Source organism: Delphinus delphis, chromosome 7, assembly GCF_949987515.2.
Source record: "Delphinus delphis chromosome 7, mDelDel1.2, whole genome shotgun sequence".
Classification (NCBI taxonomy): domain Eukaryota; kingdom Metazoa; phylum Chordata; class Mammalia; order Artiodactyla; family Delphinidae; genus Delphinus; species Delphinus delphis.
The window spans coordinates 90710129-90730217 of record NC_082689.1 but is presented as its reverse complement, the minus strand read 5'-3'; the positions used below and the strand labels follow the sequence as shown (position 1 = coordinate 90730217).

The window sequence follows — 20089 nt, the reverse complement described above, 5'->3', positions numbered from 1 at the left end:
AGGAGCTATTCAGTGGGGTTTTTAGTTAAGGAAAGTTTGACGCTGGGCCGAGGAGGCGAGGGGCGGGGGGGAGGAGGCGTCCTCACCAGGCGAGACTCGGCCCGGGATGCGGAGCCCGCCGGGCTAGTAGCCCAGGGCCCCGCGCAAACAGCGGCGGCTACATTCAACCCCTAGTCTGATCCGATCCGGCCCGGCCCGGAAGTGCCCGGCGCCGGAGGGAGGAAGGGAGGGAGGAAGGGCCTTGCGAGCAGACGCTGCCGCGCGCACGCGCCGTCGCGGGCTGGGGGCTGGAGTCGCAACTCGGAAGCCGGAGCCCAGACGGGCCCGGGGCGGGGGGGCGGGAGCCTGCGCGGGGGCGGGAGCGCCGGAGACGGCCGCCCCTGGCGGCGGGTTTGTTTATCCCGGGGAAGAAGTTTAGGAGCGAGAGATAGGGAAGGAGGGCGGGCCGGGGAGGAGGGATGCGGTTCGGCGGAGGCGGCCGCCACAGGGACTCGCCGCCATCACCTCAGCCGCCTCAGCCGGAGAGGAGCCGCCGCCGGGGCTGCCCGCCGCAGCCCCGCACGTCCGGGTAGGTGCCCCTCCCCCTCCGGGGTCCCGACCGCAGCCTTGGTCGCTGGCTGCCCCCTCTTTCCTGGGACTCACCTGCACTGAAACCCAGCGACCTCCTCCTCTCCCATTTCGGCGCCCCCATCCCTCTCGGTCTGGGACCCCCGCTCCTGAGGCGTGCCTTCCGCCCCCGCCCTTCAGCCCCACCTCCGCCCCCCGGACCTCCCTAACCTCGCGCGTCTCTACTTCCCCTGGGAATTACCCCTCCCCCATTGATCTCCCAGCTTCCGTCTACCAGGATCCCCCCGACTTTCCTCCACAAGCCTTGCGCCTTTTTTCTTTTCCATTCTCCCCCCTTTGTACCTGTAGACCTCCTCGCCCGCACCTTGATACCTTGTCCCTTGGCAGTACTGCCCAAAGCGAGAAACTGCAGGCCACCCCCGCGTTCACGTCCATCCCTCCTTATCCCAAACGTATACGCCTGAAACAGTCCCCACTAGCCCATTTTAGGGTGAATTCTCAGCTCTCCAGCCAGGCCACTCGGTGCCTTCACCCCAGTGGTCATGCCCTCAACCTGCCTACCTCCAGGCACACATTGCCCTCTCATCCGTTCTCTCTCCCCAGGTACATCAAGCTCACTCTGCAGTTCAGGGTCCAAGTCCTGACTTACCCCTTTCTGCTCCCTTCTGCTGCCCTTTCCCCTTACAGTTCTTCTTGCATTGATGCATTTGTGTACTGAATCACAGAAATGGGAGGAGATGGGTGGGATTTCCTCTCTCAAAGCAGTAGATCCAGTAGAAATAGGATTCACCTTCTGCTTAGCCCAACTTTTGGCATCTTTCTCTGTGAATAGTGCCATTCAGCCATACTTTTGAGGCTTCTGATGATTTGTCTGTATTTGAATACTCCTGGGCCTAGGTTGTTTTATTGTAGTACTCATCTTCCCAGTTTTTCCATATAGCTGAACCTCCTGTTTCTTAGACTGGAAACTTAAGTAATAAAAGGTTCATACCTTGGAAAATTACATTTCTCCTGCCATAATGGGAAAGGTGGAATATTTCAAATTATCCTTCTATTATTCTTGAGAGAAATGGTGCCTAGTGGTTAAGAGCTCAGACTCTGTAGCTGAACTGCCAGGATCTAAATCCCTGCCTTTCTGTCTACCAGGTCTGGCCTTGGGCAAGTTATTTAATCTCAGTATTCTTACAGCTGTAGAATAGGGTTAGTGATGTACTTCATAAGATGGTGGTGATAATTGCATAACTTAATGCAGGTAAAATACAACAGTGCCTGGTAAGAGTTCAATAAATGTTCTTTATCATCATCTCTTAGCTTGACTTGGTTTGGCTATTGGTAGGATAATTTTGAGAGAGGAAGGGGGAATGGAAAACTGTCTTTTTGCTCTTTTTTATTTAACACCTCTTTTGAGGTAGCTATGATTCATATTTTGTTACTCTATAAATTAGTTCCTTCTGGTGTGAAAAGTACAGTTTTAGCTCCCTATTTTCAGGTGAGTTACCAGGCTACATGCAGTCCCATTTTCAGGTACCTGTTTGGAAATTTTTATCTTTGTTTTGGGAATAACTGAAGTTGAATTATGTAGCAGATTTACCATAGGGAAAAATGAGGATTTTTGCCAATGAGAATTTTAGTACTACAATTAAATACTCAAACCTGGTTGGATACTTCACACCTACCTGTCCTTTATGTTGAATTGCTACTCAGGAAAGAGCTTTGGCTTCATTCCAAAGACTGGTGGCTTTTCTCTTACTAACATGTTATGTTTTATTCACATGACCATGCCTTGATGTGTCCAAAAGTTTACTCTTTAAAACCCTGACAATTTCTGTCATATTTGCTTACCTCCTGTGCGTTATTATTCTTTTGATACATTTTTTAAACACCTCACAAAAAAAATATCTGAATAGGTACTGTTAACTCAATGTTGTTGTAAGTAGTAAAAGTTTGAAATCACAATTTGCTGTCCCAATTACACATAAAAATGTGTGCATATGGAACTATTAAAGTAAAGTTGTTTGCCTGTGTATAGCTTAAAATATTTTTTGTGTGTCACCAATGGAATGTTCATTAAACTTTGGGTAACACTGCCTTTGCTTATGCTATTCCCTGGCCTAGAATAACCTTTGCTCTTTCCCCTGCATATTCGAGTTCTACTTATCTTTCACCTCTTACTATTTTCATAGTTCTTGCCAACATTGGTTTCTATTCCTTGGCTTTCCTACTGTCTGTATTCTGCATTTGGCTTTGAATAATGCAGACTGCCCCAGTTCAATAAAAATGACTCCCATAGAATCATACTTTTAAAGTTTGTAGAAACTTTGAAGGGGTGGAATAGAATTGATAATTAGTATCTGCTCTGTGCTGAGCACTATTCCTTTGGTTTTGTAAATATTCATTCTTTCCAAAAATATTTAATGAGCACCTACTTCATGCCAGGCATTGGGCATACACAAGAGCAGCCCTTCCCAACTGGGGTTCCAGTAAATATTAAGCCCTAATGTTCTAAAGTATCCAAGGTATGTAATAACTACTCTCCTGTGCACCTAAAATGGTCGTATGTCCCATTCTTGAGAGAGAGAACTGAGGAAATAGTTACTTAACTCAGTTTCTGTAGGGTTTAAGTCTTTGAGAAAAGCTCCACCAGAGAATAATAGCACAGACTGTGCTTTTTTTGTAATTTATATCAGTGTGGCACTGGCAGACAATAAGCAAGTAAGAAGATAAAATTATCTTATAAGAGCACTGATAATGTTAAAAACACTTACAACCGCTAATACTTATAAAGCACTATGCCAGCCACTCTTTCAAATGATTTATATATATTACCTTGTTTAACCTCTCAACAATCCATTGAAGAAGGCTTTATTATATCTCCATTTCACAAATGAGGAACCTGAGAATCAGATTACTTCCACAAAATCACACAGCTAAGTAAGCAATGGAGCCAGACAATATGGTTGTAGAGACTGCTACCCTTCGTTGCCTCTCAGACCTTCCAACCTTCCAATTTTTTGTTGGTTACTTTAGACAAGATTCTTCACCTTTCTGAAAAATCGTTTTTTTTTTTAAATCTCAACAATGAGATTCCCCTGTCTTTTAGGTTGTTTAGGGGAGTAAAGAAGATTTAACTTTGTAAAGCACCTGGTATACAGATGTATCCCAAGTCTTATATATGACTAGATATCGCAGGCATTTGCATTTCGGTGGTCCTGGTCACCATTTTGTTTCCTGACTTAGGTTTATTCACTTAGCAAAAGTTTATTGAACATCTGATCTGTGCCAGGCACTTGCTAAGCTGTGGTGACACACGTTATGGAAAGAGTGTACCTGTATTCATGATGGCAAAACTCTGTTGGGGAATAGAGAAACTAAGCAAATTATTACAAAAATAATAATTACAGTTACGATAACTTCCACAAAAGAAAATTATTGTAAACAACAAAAGCTCACTAATGTATCAGAGAACGTTTGTCTGAAGAAATGACTTTCAGGCCGAAGTCTGAAGGATGAACTGGAGTTACCCAAGCAATGCTGGCGATTTCAGCTTTCTAGGACTGAAAAGTCCTGTGGAGACTGGACCTTAGCACATAAGGCTGGGTGATATGAAATGAGACAGGAGCAGATCACAGTGGTCAATTATTGCTAAGCTCTTTGTACTTAATCCCAAGAGCAGTGGGAAGCCACTGGACAATGTTAAACAGCTGAGTAAGTTACTTAAATTTTTGCTTTAAAAACATCACTTGGCTGCTCTGTGGAGGACAGATTGGAGAGGCAAGTGTAAAAGCAGGGAGACGAGTTAGGCCAGGGCTCCTCAAACTTATCTGTGGTGAAGGACATGTTTTGTTTTGTTTTACTTTCTAGTTTGTGCTGGTACTTTAGTAATACACAGTAAAATGGATGTTGTGGCAGTGTCTGTCAAATTGCTATAAAAATTTCTAAATGCTGCCTCTCAGTTTCTGTATTTACCTTGTCTCACGCCAATAACAGTAGTTCATGGGTCAGTATTGGTCCACAGCTCACACTTTGAGCAGAATTGAATTCACCTATTATAGTCATTTAGGCAAGAGATGATAGAATCTCGGTCCAGACTGGTGGTGATAGAGATAAAGCAGCTGGATTTGACAAATATTTGGGAAGTAAAGTTTAGGATTTGGTGATGGATTTGATTTGAGGGTCTACGGAGAGGAGAAGGCCGATTTCCAGGGTTAGTGGTTCTTGTGCTTAACCTGGGGGAATATTGGGGGAGGAGCAGTTTTTTGTTAGTTTATGGAAACGGGGGAGTATTGATCATAATTCAGTTGGGAATAATCAGTACATAGCTGATAATGGATGTTTCAGTATGGAAGGTGGGGGATGAGATTGCCTAAGGAGAGAGTATAGAGAGAGAAGATAAAGGGACGTGGTCCCCTATGATTCTTCAACATTTAACGTTGAGGAAAAGAAATGGAGCAAAGGAGACTGAGAAGATATAGCCAGAGGTTGGAGGAAAATTTCCTTAGCGTCACTGAAGTCAAGGCAATAGACCAAAAAAGGAGGGTGTGGCTAATCTGCTATGTTGATTGAAGCTGAGAAATCAATTAAGTTCGGAACTAAAGAGTACACATTGCATTTAGTGACAGGGAGAAAATTTTATGTCTCAGTCGTCAGTCCATCCATAAACTATTAGATGATTTTTGTTTTAATCTGCCAAAGCCACAATTCTAAATTTAGGGTAGAATTGTATCGTAACATGAACCATGTCTTCCTTCCTGAGCTCAGACCCATGTTTCTATTTATCACCATCTGGGTGTTCTATAAGCATCTCAGACTCTACAACTTGTTCATTCAGAACCTACTCAAATAGAATATGTTTTTTAAGTACTGTATATTAGGCAGTAACTATTAGACTTTTAGGAATGCAATTAGACCTCAGAGTCTAGGGGCAATGGACAATTAAATATTGTTCAGTGTGATTAGTGCTGTCATAGCAGTTTATTCAGGTTGCCTTGTAAGCACAGGAAAGGAACCTTAAGGAAGGCTTTCTCAGGAAAGTAGAGTGTTGGGCAGAGTGTTTCTGAAGGACAAGTGGAGAGATGGAAAGGGCAATGCAATGGTAGAGGAGTTTAATTTGAAAGCATGCAAGTTTGCTGTTTTGCTTAATGTCATCACTACCCATTTAGTCACCAAACATGGAGTTATCTTCAGAGTGTCTTCAAGATTTAAAGATTTTCCAATAGAATTAGAAATGAAAAAGGAGAAGTAACAACTGACACTGCAGAAATACAAAAGATCATGAGAGATTACTACAAGCAACTTAATGCCAATAAAATGGACAACCTGGAAGAAATGGACAAATTCTTAGAAATGCACAACTTGCCAAGACTGAATCAGGAAGAAATAGAAAATATGAACAGACCAATCACAAGCACTGAAATTGAAACTGTGATTAAAAATCTTCCAACAAACAAAAGCCCAGGACCAGATGGCCTTCACAGGCGAATTCTATCAAACCTTTAGAGAAGAGCTAACACCTGTCCTTCTCAAACTCTTCCAAAATATAGCAGAGGGAGGAACACTCCCAAACTCATTCTACGAGGCCACCATCACCCTGATACCAAAAGCAGACAAGGATGTCACAAAGAAATAAAACTACAAGCCAATATCACTGATGAACATAGATGCAAAAATCCTCAACAACATACTAGCAAACAGAATACAACAGCACATAAACGGATCATACACCATGATCAAGTGGGGTTTATTCCAGGAATGCAAAGATTCTTCAATATATACAAATCAATCAACGTGATACACCATATTAACAAATTGAAAGAGAAAAACCATATGATCATCTCAATAGATGCAGAGAAAGCTATTGACAAAATTCAACACCCATTTATGATAAAAACCCTGCAGAAAGTAGGCATAGAGGGAACTTTTCTCAACATAATAAAGGCCATATATGACAAACCCACGGCCAACATCGTTCTCAGTGGTGAAAAAGTGAAAGCATTTCCACTAAGATCAGGAACAAGACAAGGTTTCCCACTCTCACCACTCTTAATCAGCATAGTTTTGGAAGTTTTAGCCACAGCAATCAGAGAAAAAAAGGAAATAAAAGGGATCCAAATCAGAAAAGAAGAAGTAAAGCTGTCACTGTTTGCAGATGACATGATACTATACATAGAGAATCCTAAAGATGCTACCAGAAAACTACTAGAGCTAATCAATGAATTTGGTAAAGTAGCAGGATACAAAATTAATGCACAGAAATGTCTGGCATTCCTATACACTAATGATAAAAAATCTGAAAGTGAAATCAAGAAAACACTCCCATTTACCACTGCAACAAAAAGAATAAAATATCTAGGAATAAACCTACCTAAGGAGACAATAGACCTGTATGCAGAAAATTATAAGACACTGATGAAAGAAATTAAAGATGATACAAATAGATGCAGAGATATACCATGTTCTTGGATTGGAAGAATCAACATTGTGAAAATGACTCTACTACCCAAAGCAATCTACAGATTCAATGCAATCTCTATCAAACTACCACTGGCATTTTTCACTGAACTAGAACAAAAAATTTCACAATTTGTATGGAAACACAAAAGACCCCGAATAGCCAAAGCAATCTTGAGAACGAAAAATGGAGCTGGAGGAATCAGGCTCCCTGACTTCAGACTGTACTACAAAGCTACACTAATCAAGACAGTATGGTACTGGCACAAAAACAGAAATATAGATCAATGGAACAGGATAGAAAGCCCAGAGATAAACCCATGCACATATGGTCACCTTATCTTTGATAAAGGAGGCAGGAATGTACAGTGGAGAAAGGACAGCCTCTTCAATAAATGGTGCTAGGAAAACTGGACAGGTACATGTATAAGTATGAGATTAGATCACTCCCTAACACCGTACACAAAAATAAGATCAAAATGGATTAGAGACCTAAATGTAAGGCCAGAAACTATCAAACTCTTAGAGGAAAACATAGGCAGAACCCTCTATGACATAAATCACAGCAAAACTCTTTTTGACCCACCTCCTAGAGAAATGGAAATAAAAACAAAAATAAACAAATGGGACCTAATGAAACTTCAAAGCTTTTGCACAGCAAAGCAAACCATAAACAAGACCAAAAGACAACCCTCAGAATGGGAGAAAATATTTGCAAATGAAGGAACTGACAAAGGATTAATCTCCAAAATTTATAAGCAGCTCATGCAGCTCAATAACAAAAAAACAAACAACCCAATCCAATAATGGGCAGAAGACCTAAATAGACATTTCTCCAAAGGAGATATACAGATTGCCAACAAACACATGAAAGAATGCTCAACATCATTAATCATTAGAGAAATGCAAATCAAAACTACAATGAGATATCATCTCACACCAGTCAGAATGGCCATCATCAAAAAATCTAGGAACAATAAATGCTGGAGAGGGTGTGGAGAAAAGGGAACACTCTTGCACTGCTGGTGGGAATGTGAGTTGGTACAGCCACTATGGAGATCAGTATGGAGTTTCCTTAAAAAACTACAAATAGAACTACCATATGACCCAGCAATCCCACTACTGGGCATATACCCTGAGAAAACCATAATTCAAAAAGAGTCATGTACCAAAATGTTCATTGCAGCTCTATTTACAATAGCCCGGAGATGCAAACAACCTAAGTGTCCATCATCGGATGAATGGATAAAGAAGATGTGGCACATATATACAATTGAATATTACTCAGCCATAAAAAGAAACGAAATTGAGCTATTTGTAATGAGGTGGATGGACCTAGAGTCTGTCATACAGAGTGAAGTAAGTCAGAAAGAGAAAGACAAATACTGTATGCTAACACATATATGGAATTTAAGAAAAAAAAATGTCATGAAGAACCTAGGGGTAAGACAGGAATAAAGACACAGACCTACTAGAGAATGGGCTTGAGTATATGCGGAGGGGGAAGGGTAAGCTGTGACAAAGCGAGAGAGTGGCATGGACATATATACACTACCAAACATAAAATAGATAACTAGTGGGAAGCAGCCGCATAGCACAGGGAGATCAGCTCAGTGCTTTGCGATCATCTAGAGGGGTGGGATACAGAGGGTGGGAGGGAGGAAGATGCAAGAGGGAAGAGATATGGGAACATATGTATATGTATAACTGATTCACTTTGTTATAAAGCAGAAACTAACACACCATTGTAAAGCAATTATACTCCAATAAAGATGTAAAAAAAAAAAACAAAAAAGATTTAAAGATTTTGTTTGTTATTGTCAAAGGTGGTGTTTTGTTTTTGTTGGTTAGCTTTATAATTTATTATATCTATACTTATGGAATAATTAAGTAATAGTAGAATGTAAATATTTTGGTTATGTTTTAATGATTTTTTTTTTCTGAATGGGAGAAATTTTATACATACAACTTTTTCTCAGATTTAGCAAATTAAAATTAAAGCCTTGGTAAGGATTGCTAAGAATTTACTGCTAAACATCAGTTATATGGTCAATGATGGTGTTTTGGGCTCAGTGGTATAATAACACTCCCCTGATACCTTAAATGCTATTTTAGGTAGTTGTCTAAATGTCCCTAGACTTAAGTCTTACATCATAGTAGAACACAGTTCATCTTCAGGAATTACTTTATGAAGAATACTGTAGTTGGCAAAACCTTAATTGACAAGAAAATAGTGTATTAGAAGGGTAAATGATGTTAAAATGGATTTTAAAAACACAGTAAATAAAGGTTCTATAAGACATGTTTTAAAATAACAGGAAGATAGGGTCAATCAAAATTTTTGCTTCTGAAATACCTTCTTGAGTTTTTGTAGAAACATCGTTGTGTTATTCTGATCTGCTAAGGCAGTCTTCCTTATATTTTATATTAAGAAAGTTGTAACTTAAAAATTTTATTTTTATTAGTTCCTACTGGCTTTTACTCTTGTCTTCTCCCTGGTTTTTTTAAAAATCTTAATAAATTCTTGTACGACAACTATATATTTTTCATATATTATGGTTCTTATAGGTATACTTTCCCAGGCCTTTTGTTTATATGCATAAGTAGAATTCTTCTGATATTCTTCAGACTTGCCTACATGTTCTAAAGGACAGAATAATTATTAGCATTAAATTCTGAATTATATAACTCTGTGAAACAGCACTTTACATACATAAAAAATAGCAGTTTTTAAGAAATTTGACCTACAAATATAAAATTGCATTACCTCAGACTTTGGTTGGGGTATGTTGTTTATACACTTGAAGGGAAAGTAATATAGTAATAAAAATACTTAGGAGTAACAAATACAAAAGAAAGAGGTTTCACTCTGATATTAGGTAATGCAAAGTCTCAAAGGTTGTAGTGTAACTGAAATGTAGTATGAGGCTTTTAAAATCTTATTTGAGATATGTTAAAAGAAGATACTGTGTTTCCTGTTTGGGTATGTTTTCTAAGCAAATTTCAGTTTTTCCTTGTGAAAATGCATTTTAATCCCCTCCCTTTTGCCCCATCAAAATTAAGTGATTTTTAAGGTAAAGCGTGCTCAGGGTGGTTTTTTGTTGTTGTAATTTGGATGCAATTTTTGGTGTTTTAGTGGGAAATTACCCTGAAAGGTAGTTTTCATCCAATAAGACAAAGGCAACCCCCCCCCCAAAATATTGAATATTAATTAAGTCATCCTGAAATTACCAAGGCAAGTATTGACACAGGAATATTTAAATGAATTGAATTTTATTTAATTAAAATTTTTTGGTGGTCACTCTTAGTATCAGTTTAAACCTTTGTTAACCAGTTATTTAACATTGTGGTTAAGTTCAATATGTCCAGTTTTGTTAGAAAAGCTCAAGTAGGGCATGGGCACACACCAAGCATATTTAGTTATTTGCATTCAAAGTGTATTTTTTAAAAAGTGAAGATACTTTTTCATGTCAGCATTTTATCAGTGGCATTTGAGAACTGGCTTGAATCAAGTGGTACTTGGGAGGTATCTTGAGTTATGCTTTACTGTTGATAATTTTTATTTTCTCAGGTGTCTCATTTTCACTGTTGTTTTGTCTGCCTGCCTTCTCCCCAGCCAAAGTCCTTTATTTGTTCATCAAATTGTATAATGAAACCAGTTATTTTTCCCTAGTAGAATATAACCAGGTTTAGTTGAACATGGGCCTGAGAAACTGACAACTTACTACAGTGTAAATGGAATATCCTCATAGATCATTTTGGTTTAAAGGGGAAAAATGCCCTTTTTTAAAGCATTTGTACCAGAGTTGTCAAGTACTTTAGATATTTTATCTCATTTACTTCTTATCACTAACCCATTTCGGGTCATACCATAAGTTTTTGAATCGTACTTGCCTGCAATTACCAGATGCACCACTGCTTTATGTACGCCACAGAGAGACAGCACTGTCAGTTAAAATTGTAAAATGCCATCAATTTTAGATATGTTAAAATATGAAAAAAATATGGGTATCCTAGAATTTATTAACCGTGCCATTAGTGCTGCTTCATTTTATGGTTATCACACAAGGTCTTCAAAATAGCTAACCTCCCAGCGTCAGGTGAAGTCAGGATAAATTTAGTTTTGCTTAACTTCAGAGATCTCTGGGCAGTATAGCACAGAGGTTACTAGAGTGCATCCAGTCTGCTTTTTAGTAGCTTTGTGACTTTAGGTAAGTTACTTAGCATCTCTGCCTCAGTGTTCTCATCTGTAAAATGGAAAGGATAACTACTTCCCTTGTAAGAGTTGTTACAAGAACCAAATGAGTTATATTTACATTTAGAATAGTGCTTTCCACATAAGTTGCTTTGTGTAAATGTCGGTTAATTAAAACAGTGATGCTATTTCTGATCTAAGATAAATAAGTAGACAGTGTTCTTAAAAGGAAGGGAAAAAGGGAACCATTAGAACCTTATCTAATGGTTCATTGGTGTTTTGTGCACACGATGGAGATTAAAGTATCTTATTAATTTGTCTTTTAAGTCTAATGTAAGATTGCAGTCTTGATGATTTCGATATCTAAATTCATAAAAATAATACCACTGTGTAAAGGTTCAACTGAAATTCGCTTTCCTTTCATTTCTGTTATGACATATTTAGTCAGAATATTGATGTGCTATGATAGATGACTTAAAAATAACCTGTTATATACTTATGATTCCTGTCAAACTCATAGGAAATTCATTAAGAAATATTTTTAAAGGATTTCAGTATTAAAGAACCATGTTTAAATTTTAGTTAAGACATCTGACTTCTTCATTTTGAAGTATATGGAGGAAAAGTAATACTGAGGCAGTTTTTATTTATTTTAATGGTTTTAATATGTACCTGATTCTGTTGCTTCATTTGAGATTTAAAATCTTGTCATTTACCCTGATATAAAAATAAGGCCTTCCTTTGAACTTCTTGATATTTCCCTTTTTCCCACTTTTGCCTTGTTTTTATTTTATTCTTTTTGTTTTGAGCTCATATCATTTATTTACTCCATTAATTGACCAACTGTTAAATGCTGGGTTCTGTGTTTACAGTGATGAATTGGAAATAGCCCTTGACCTGTTAGAGTCACTATTTGGGATTTTTTAATACTGTTTAGTCATTGAGTGCTTAGGCACAGTGCTGAAGACTTCATATATCTGCTCTTTTTGTTTCACTCCTCATAACTACCTTTCTAGGGTGTTCATTACTTTAAAAATATTTCCACTAAATAAATGGCAGAGAAGAGTGAACTCTTGGTAGATGGAAGGGTGGTGAAGATAATGTGGAGAGGGAGAGCTTTGGTGTTAAAATTCTTTTCAGATTAGTGTTTTCTCTCCTAAAAAGGATATGACTCTTGCATTCTGTTACCCTAATATAGCCGCCTTTGTTTTAATATAAAAATGTATTAGATTAGCATGAGGGAAGATTTTTAAAAGTGTTCTGTCCCAATTTTAGGGTGGAGGGAACATGACACTGGGAATAGGATTGTATTATAAACATTTAGGCATCAAGGTTGCTCATTTATTGAATATTTATTTGCTTTTTTATTTTACATAAACTTTTATGGAGTATAACATACATTCAGAGACAAGCATGTAACATCGTACAGCATCAACACCCTTGTTTATGGCTTCTTACATCAGTTTTTATGTGATCCATCCATGTAGTGTGTAGTGGTAGCTTCTTCATTCTCATTCTATTGTATTCCATCCCATTGTGTGACTATGTATATGTACCGTAATTTATCCATTTTATTGTTGATGAACATATAGGTTGTTTCCAGTTTTGAGTCACAATGAATAGTGCCCCTTATAGAATATTCTTTTATCAATACATATCTTTTGCTGCACATCTGCACATCTTGCTGTAGTAGAACTTTTTGGACCGTGTGTGCTTTTGTTCAGTTTTAGTATACATTACCCAGTGTTTTCCAAAGTGTCTTTTCAGTAGTGAATGAGAGTTTTATTTGTCCCACATACTCTGCAACGTTTGCTTGATATTGTTTCATTTATTTAGCTATTCTGGTGGGTGTAAAGTGGTATGGCTAGTTTTTCAAAATATACACGATTCCTTTCTTCACTCATACCCACGTACCCCTCCCATGTGCACACCAAGGGAAAGTGGAATAGAGACGTGTATATTTTCATAAAACCCATCAAATGATTCTGGTTGCCTTGTCAGTTGATAAGATGCAGAATATAAAACAAATGTAAGTATAATTTAAGGAAAATGAGACTGTCATGAAAATTACAACTTCACTGTATAGTTTACTGACTTTCTTACAAATGGTGCATTTCTGCCTAACTATTGCTAAACACGGGACAGGTTTTAAGATTTTGCAAGCTGGTGAAAAGTTTTGTAGGCCCTTCTATTGAGTGAGTCTGCAACATTTCCCCAAAGCTCTAATTATGCAATACTGGAATGCTCTTGCTCTTATTTGATTATCTACCCAGATTGTAGGTTATGTTCATTCATTATTTTGTGAGGTTTTGCTACCCCTTAAATAAGGGAAGTGCTGTCTACCCAGCAGAGTTGACTCAGTTTTCAGAACTTGAAAGTTGAGCAAATTTTACCAAATGCTCACAGCATGCTACGTATTGTTTTAGACTTAATTTCTTGTTATTTATGGAGTTTTTCTTGTGTCACAGAAGGCAGTGTTGCTACTAATTTTTTTTTAAAATTATCCAATTGTGTAGTGAATACCAAGGATGTGAAAAATACTTTTGCCTGTGTATCTTTTTCAGGGTTAGGATTGTGGTTAGTCTCTTCTCATTCCCCAGTCAAGTAGATCATGTTAGAATCATATGTAGGGATGCACCATTCCTGTACCTTTTGTGAATCATAATTAGTTGTTGATTTCTTCTGTTAAGTCACACATACAGACTCATGACTGCAGATAAGCTCATAGTTTTCCCTTTTTAACGTTGTCTTATGCCTTTTTAGAGCTAATATTTTAATATCTGACTTTATTTCTTACTGCTGCAAAGTACTGTTCGTGGGTAGCACAGCTGTTTGATAAATACTTGTGCTCTACATATTCATAAGTAGTTACTGATTATTGCTAGTCATAAGAATCTTGGAATTATTAGCTCATCATCGGAAGAACTGAGATGGCATTCATGTACTTTAAGTGTTCTCTTGAGGTATAAGAACAACTCAGTTTATTTTTTTGCAAAGCATTTCCTTGAGAGGCAGGGCTGGTAGGTGGATGGCAATAGCCTCCTTTGATTTAGTCTAGCTTGACCATTTGTTACATTATTTCAGAAAAGACTGGATTAAAATCCAGGGTGTCCTAACACAATGCTTTTCATGGATCATTTTGCTTCATTTCTTTCTCTTTCAACTTCTCTCTTTCTTTCCTTTTTTTTCCTCTTTTCTTCCCCTGTAAACTAAGTAACTATATGAAATGTTTTTCTTTAAGAAAGTGTGATTCCTTAAGGAGGAGTAAGCCATTTTAATGGTTGTAGACATGCAGGGTGTAATGATAGAGACATATAGATCCCTACAACCCTGTATCCTAAGGCATGCTGTTTTGCCCATTTCTTTCCCCTAGATTTTATGATTTAGAGTTCCCCAAAGTGGTAGTTCCTCTTATCTTTTTCAAGGATGGTGGTTTTTCCTGCTTTTGTCTAGGATAGTACTAGTTTATGTCTTTTGTCCCAGCATCTTGTCCAATTTAACATTTGTAATGATTGTTTAATTTTTACTGAAATACTATTATTAATAGTTGCATTAAAATAAGCCTTAGTGGGTTTGGTAGAATTTTTATTTCCAGCTGCTGCCATGGTCTAGTCTAGTGATAGGTGAGAGACATGTGTAATAATGAGTTCTGCCTTTAACAGGTAGTAAAATCTGAAAGGAATCTTAAGTACACCTCTCTTTCCCTAACCCATCTCAGATACAGTGTAACCAGTGACAGTATCAAGGTGAGGATCTCCATGATTAGAAGTGGGCTGGGACATAAATGATTAGGGGGTAACTAACTCCTCTTGGTCTCAGGTGACGGTAAGAGATTTGATGCCTCCGCCTTCATTGACTGCTTTGGGTACCAGCCTGTTCCACGTTCATGCAGCTTGCAAGATTCATGAAGTCACAAGGATAGCAATAAGTGGTGTCAGTGAGAAATTGTAGGTTATGTAAGCTGAAATAGTGGTTGAGCAGTTCTGCCATAGAATGAGTGAGCAGCACTGTTTAGTAAAGCTTTGTGTAATGATAGAAATGTTCTATGATTCCCACTTTCCATTATGGTAGCCATTCACCACTGTGTATGTTGAGCACTGAAAATGAGTCTAGTACAACTAAGGAGCTGAATTTCTAGTTTAATTATTTCATCATTTGGTAAGACTTTTATTTTGCAACAAATCCTCTTGAAATCAATTAGTTAAAAACAGAAGTACATATTTAATGAAAGTCTACACTTCAGAAGCTGTTCTGCTCTTTTTAAAGATTTTCTACACCATTGCTCAGCAACCCAAATAACAGCGTACAGTGGGTGGTTAGACTGATACAGAATGGAGGGTTTACAGAATTGTTGTGATAAAAGAACAAAGGAGTGAAATGTTAAGCGTGCTTACTAGAGAGTTTTTGAAGTGATCCACTGTGGGTTTTGAGTTTGATAAGGAAGGAAGGGAAGCCATAAGGGGGTAATGACTTAAGAAGAGTGGTATGGACTCAGTGAAGTGTTGGTAATAAGAGCTGTTGGGGGATTAAATTGATGACAGAATAGGAATAAGTTCTGTTATTAAAATGATATATTCAAGTTTATTTCCATGGTTGATCAAGCTATCCTACGTAGTAAGTTCCAAGTCAGAATCTCTGAAAAAGATTGCTAAAATTTTAAGTGGGTGAGATCATTCAGGAAGGTAAAAGAACTTTGATGCTGGTAGGGAAGAAGTCCACTGGAGTGCAGTCATCCAGGGTGGTGGCAGGAATAGTAAAGAAGACAATGGAGACAGTGGTTGAAGTCCTCCATAAAGGAGTCTAACTCAGAGAGGTGAGTAGGTGATTGCAAGAGAGAAGAATGTAAGAGAATTTTGTAAGAATGGACTCATGCAGTTGCCATACAGTTTTGTTAGGTTGCAAAAGTAGCCTGGAAGCAACAGTGGTGAGTCAGCAGAACTCTTTAACTACCTCCAACTCCTTTTACTATGGGGTTCGCCAAAAAGTTCATTTGGTTTTTTCCATAAGATGACTCTAGTGATGCTTAGGTGTCTTTAACTTCATTCGAAACAAATTTTGTAGATTGTATTGTGACAGCTGTCATATCAGCGTGCATTAAAAAAAACTTATCAAATTGGTGAATTTTTGTGTAGCCATTTTAATATTGAAGGTGGAAGAAAAACAACATTTTCAGCATAGTATGCTTTATTATTTCAAGAAAGGTAAAAACACAACTGAAACGGAAAAAAAAGATTTGTGCAGTGTATGGAAAAGGTGCCATGACTGATCAAACGTGTCAGAAGTGGTTTGCGAAGTTCCATGCTGGAGATTTCTTGCAGACGATGCTCCGTGGTTGGGTAGACCAGTTGAAGTTGATAACGATCAAATTGAGACATTAATTGAGAACAATCAACATTATACCATGGGAGGTAGCTGACATACTCAAAATGTCCAAATCAAGCATTGAAAATTATTGGCACCAACTTGGATATGTGAATTGCTTTAATGTTTGGGTTCCACATAAGTGAAAAAAAACCTTCTTGGCCATATTTCCGGATTCAGTTCTTTATTTAAACGTAACAAAAATGTTCCGTTTTTAAAACAAATTGTGACAGGCAATGAAAAGTGGATACTGTACAATAATGTGGAACGGTGGTGGGGCAAGTGAAATGAACCACCACCAACCACACCAAAGGCCGGTCTTTATCCAAAGAAGATGATGTTGTGTATATGGGGGGATTGGAAGGGAGTCCTCTATTATGAGCTCCTTCCAGAAAACTAAATGATTAATTCCAACAAGTTCTGTTATTAACATAATATATTTAAGTTTATTTTCGTAGTTGGTCAAGCTATCCTAGGTAGTAAGTTCCACTGAATCCCAATTAGACCAACTGAAAGCATCACTCAACGAAAAGTGTCCGGAATTAGTCAACAGAAAACACATAATCTTCCATCAGGGTAACACAAGACCGCATGTTTCTTTGATGACCAGGCAAAAACTGGTTCAACTTCACTGGGAAGTTCTGATCATCCACCGTATTCACCAGACATTGCACCTTCGGATTTCCATTTATTTCGGTCTTTACAAAATTCTCTTAATGGAAAAAATCTCAATTCCCTGGAAGACTGCAAAAGGCACCTGGAACAGTTCTTTGCTCAAAAAGATAAAAAGTTTTGCGAATATGGAATTATGAAGTTGCCTGAAAAATGGCAGAAAGTAGTGGAACAAAATGGTGAATACGTTAAGTTCAGTAAAGTTCTTAGTGAAAATGAAAAATGTGTCTTTTATTTTTACTTAAAAACCAAAGGAATTTTTTGGCCAACCCAATAGATCCTTCACAGGTGTAAGAAAAGGATATGATTTTAGCAGTTCTATTTGATCTGCTTTAGTTAGGTATTTGCCTCTCTGACCTTATCTTTGTTTCTCCAGTGCCTGACCGATTTAGGTTCTTAATAAATGTTTGCTCAGTAAATGCTAGATGAATGTGAAGTTGTTCCAGTGTCCTGGAATTCTAGAACAAAGAACATTGCTTAGACACTTTTAAATTGAAAACTAGTAACAGGAATTGTTACTTTGTTTTGTTTTGTTTTTGGCAGCACCGGGTGGTTTGCGGGATCTTAGTTCCCTGACCAGGGATCCGAACCCAGGCCCTTGGCAGTGAAAGCGCGGAGTCTTAATCACTAGACCCCCAGGGAATTCTCACTTGTTTGACTATAATTAAATGAGAAGGAAGAGAAATATGAAGGCAAAAGACTGTATTATGACTTGTTAAAAAAAAAAAACTAAGGAGGCAAAAGCTTTAATCAAATGTTTACTCATATTTTTCTAAAATAAAAGAGATGAGGGGAAGAGTAGGAGAAGGGAGAGGGAGAGAATGTAGGTTTTATTTTGGAGGAATGTTTTAGGACTCAAATAAATCTGAAAAATGCCTAGGGTTAATGTTAAGTGGATCCAGAACTGGCAACTAACTGTGCAGAAACTAAGTACTTTATAGACCTTATCTCCTGTAACACTCACTATATTCTTTCTGTATGAGAAATTATTCCCTTTCTGAAGTTGAGAAATCTAAGGGCCAAAAAGGGAAAGTAACTTGTTCAAGGGTTATAAAACCTAAAAAAACTTTTTTTTTAAACTTGCATTGTTTCATATACACATCTTTTCTTACGTGTACATTTCAGTGAGTTTTGACAGATACGTTCACCTGTGTAACAACAGCCCAGTCAAGAGACAGATCAATTCCATTACTCCAGGAAGTTCTCTAGAAGGTTACACAATTCCTGAGAGACACTTTGGATATCAGTCTATCTTTTTACAACTATACCTCCACATTACTTGCATTAAAAGGGAGACGGAAGTTGTTAGAGATAAGCAGTATGAGAGCAGCAGCGTGAGAGCAGTGTTCATAGCTCATGTAAATAGCTCATGGAGAGCCAAGTGATAAAGGTTGAAAAAGTAAAAACAAAACCTCAACAACATACTTAGGCAAATTTAACTCTGTTCTTCTTCATAGTTCATGAGATTATTACTGTTTTGTAAACTAGTTCTACTTTTTAGTTTCATATTAATACTCATACACATTAAACTAATTTATTGAGTGCTTTCTGTGTACCAGACACTATACTAGGTGTCTTCTATACATTCCCATTCAGTACACCAGTGATTTGAGATAATTACCATTTATTATTCCCATTTTACAAACGAAATTGAGGCCCAGAGAGCTTACACAGCTTCAGGATCTGCACCTAACTCTAAATTCAGAAACCAAATTCTCAACCCTGATGGTGTTCCATGGATAATTCTGTAATACTAAATTATATCTGGTACTTTGTTTTTCAGGAGGCAATAAATTATGTACTGTCTAGTAAATATGTAATACCTTTCTAGTAGTTGACTTCAAATCTAGTCAATATGTCTTTGCTTAGTATCTGCCATCGTATACACTAGGCAGTGGTTACGTAAAGGTGAAAATATAATCTCAAGGAGTTCAGCATATTTGATGGATTGAAAAAAACGATAGTATTTTCAGTTAAAAATCCTGGATTCAGGGACTTCCCTGGTGGTCCCATGGTTAAGACTCCGTGCTTCCAATGTAGGGGGCGCAGGTTCAATCCCTGGTCCATGCACTTAAGATGCCACGCGCTGTGGGGCATGGCCAAAAAGTGGGAAAAAAAAAAAAAATCCTGGATTCAATTTCTGAATTTTTTTGTCTTTTTTTTTTTTAAACTCTATGACCTTAGATCATATTGCTTCTGTTTCAGTTTCCCTTTCTGTAAAATAGAAGTAACTACTTCACAGGGTTGTTTAGAGGATCAAATGAGATAATATGTATAGGAGTAAAATTCTAAAGTGTGAAGTAAGATCTTACAGATTATTGTACTAATAATCACAATAAATTTGATTAATTCTATATAAGAGGCGTTGGTTATGAAAGTGCTTGGGTAGCTAAGGAATAATTCATTTTACTGAAGAAAATGGTATGGGAGTAAACAAACGGTTGGTTAGTAAACATTTTACAGAAGAAGTGGCAATCAAGATCAACAGATTAAAACACTGTTGGTGCTTAAAGAAGGAATAAGGTTAAGTTATCTATTGTTTGTTGATTGAGATAACTTACTCCTCTTGTGTTTGATAAAGAGTGTGTTGTTATAATTTATAAATTAGATCTTGAATAAAGATTCTACCTGAAGGGACCCCTGAGATCAGTTCAAATAATGCCATCCTTCCTTGTCTCCACAGGGCTTAGCCCAGCGTAGAACCTCCCAAGATACTCAAACAGGTCAGTGAATAAGAGAGAGAGAGACTATAAAGGAAGAAATGAATGAGTAAAAAAACCCCAAAGGAATGGGGAGTGGGGTGGGGTCTTGCAGCTTGGCCATAGTGAGTAGTCTCCTGACTGCTAG

At 37.9% G+C, this 20089-nt stretch overlaps 1 protein-coding gene across 4 annotated transcripts in view; it reads left to right on the top strand.

Moving 5' to 3' along the window:
• Window positions 1-416: 416 nt before the first annotated feature.
• The window catches only part of SPOPL (speckle type BTB/POZ protein like), a 62504-nt gene continuing 42831 nt past the window's right edge, over window positions 417-20089 (top strand). For all 4 annotated transcript variants that reach the window (XM_060016868.1, XM_060016869.1, XM_060016866.1 and 1 more), the window contains exon 1: window positions 417-568. The gene's annotated coding sequence lies outside the window, so the exon portion shown is untranslated. The remainder of the gene's footprint in view (window positions 569-20089) is intronic.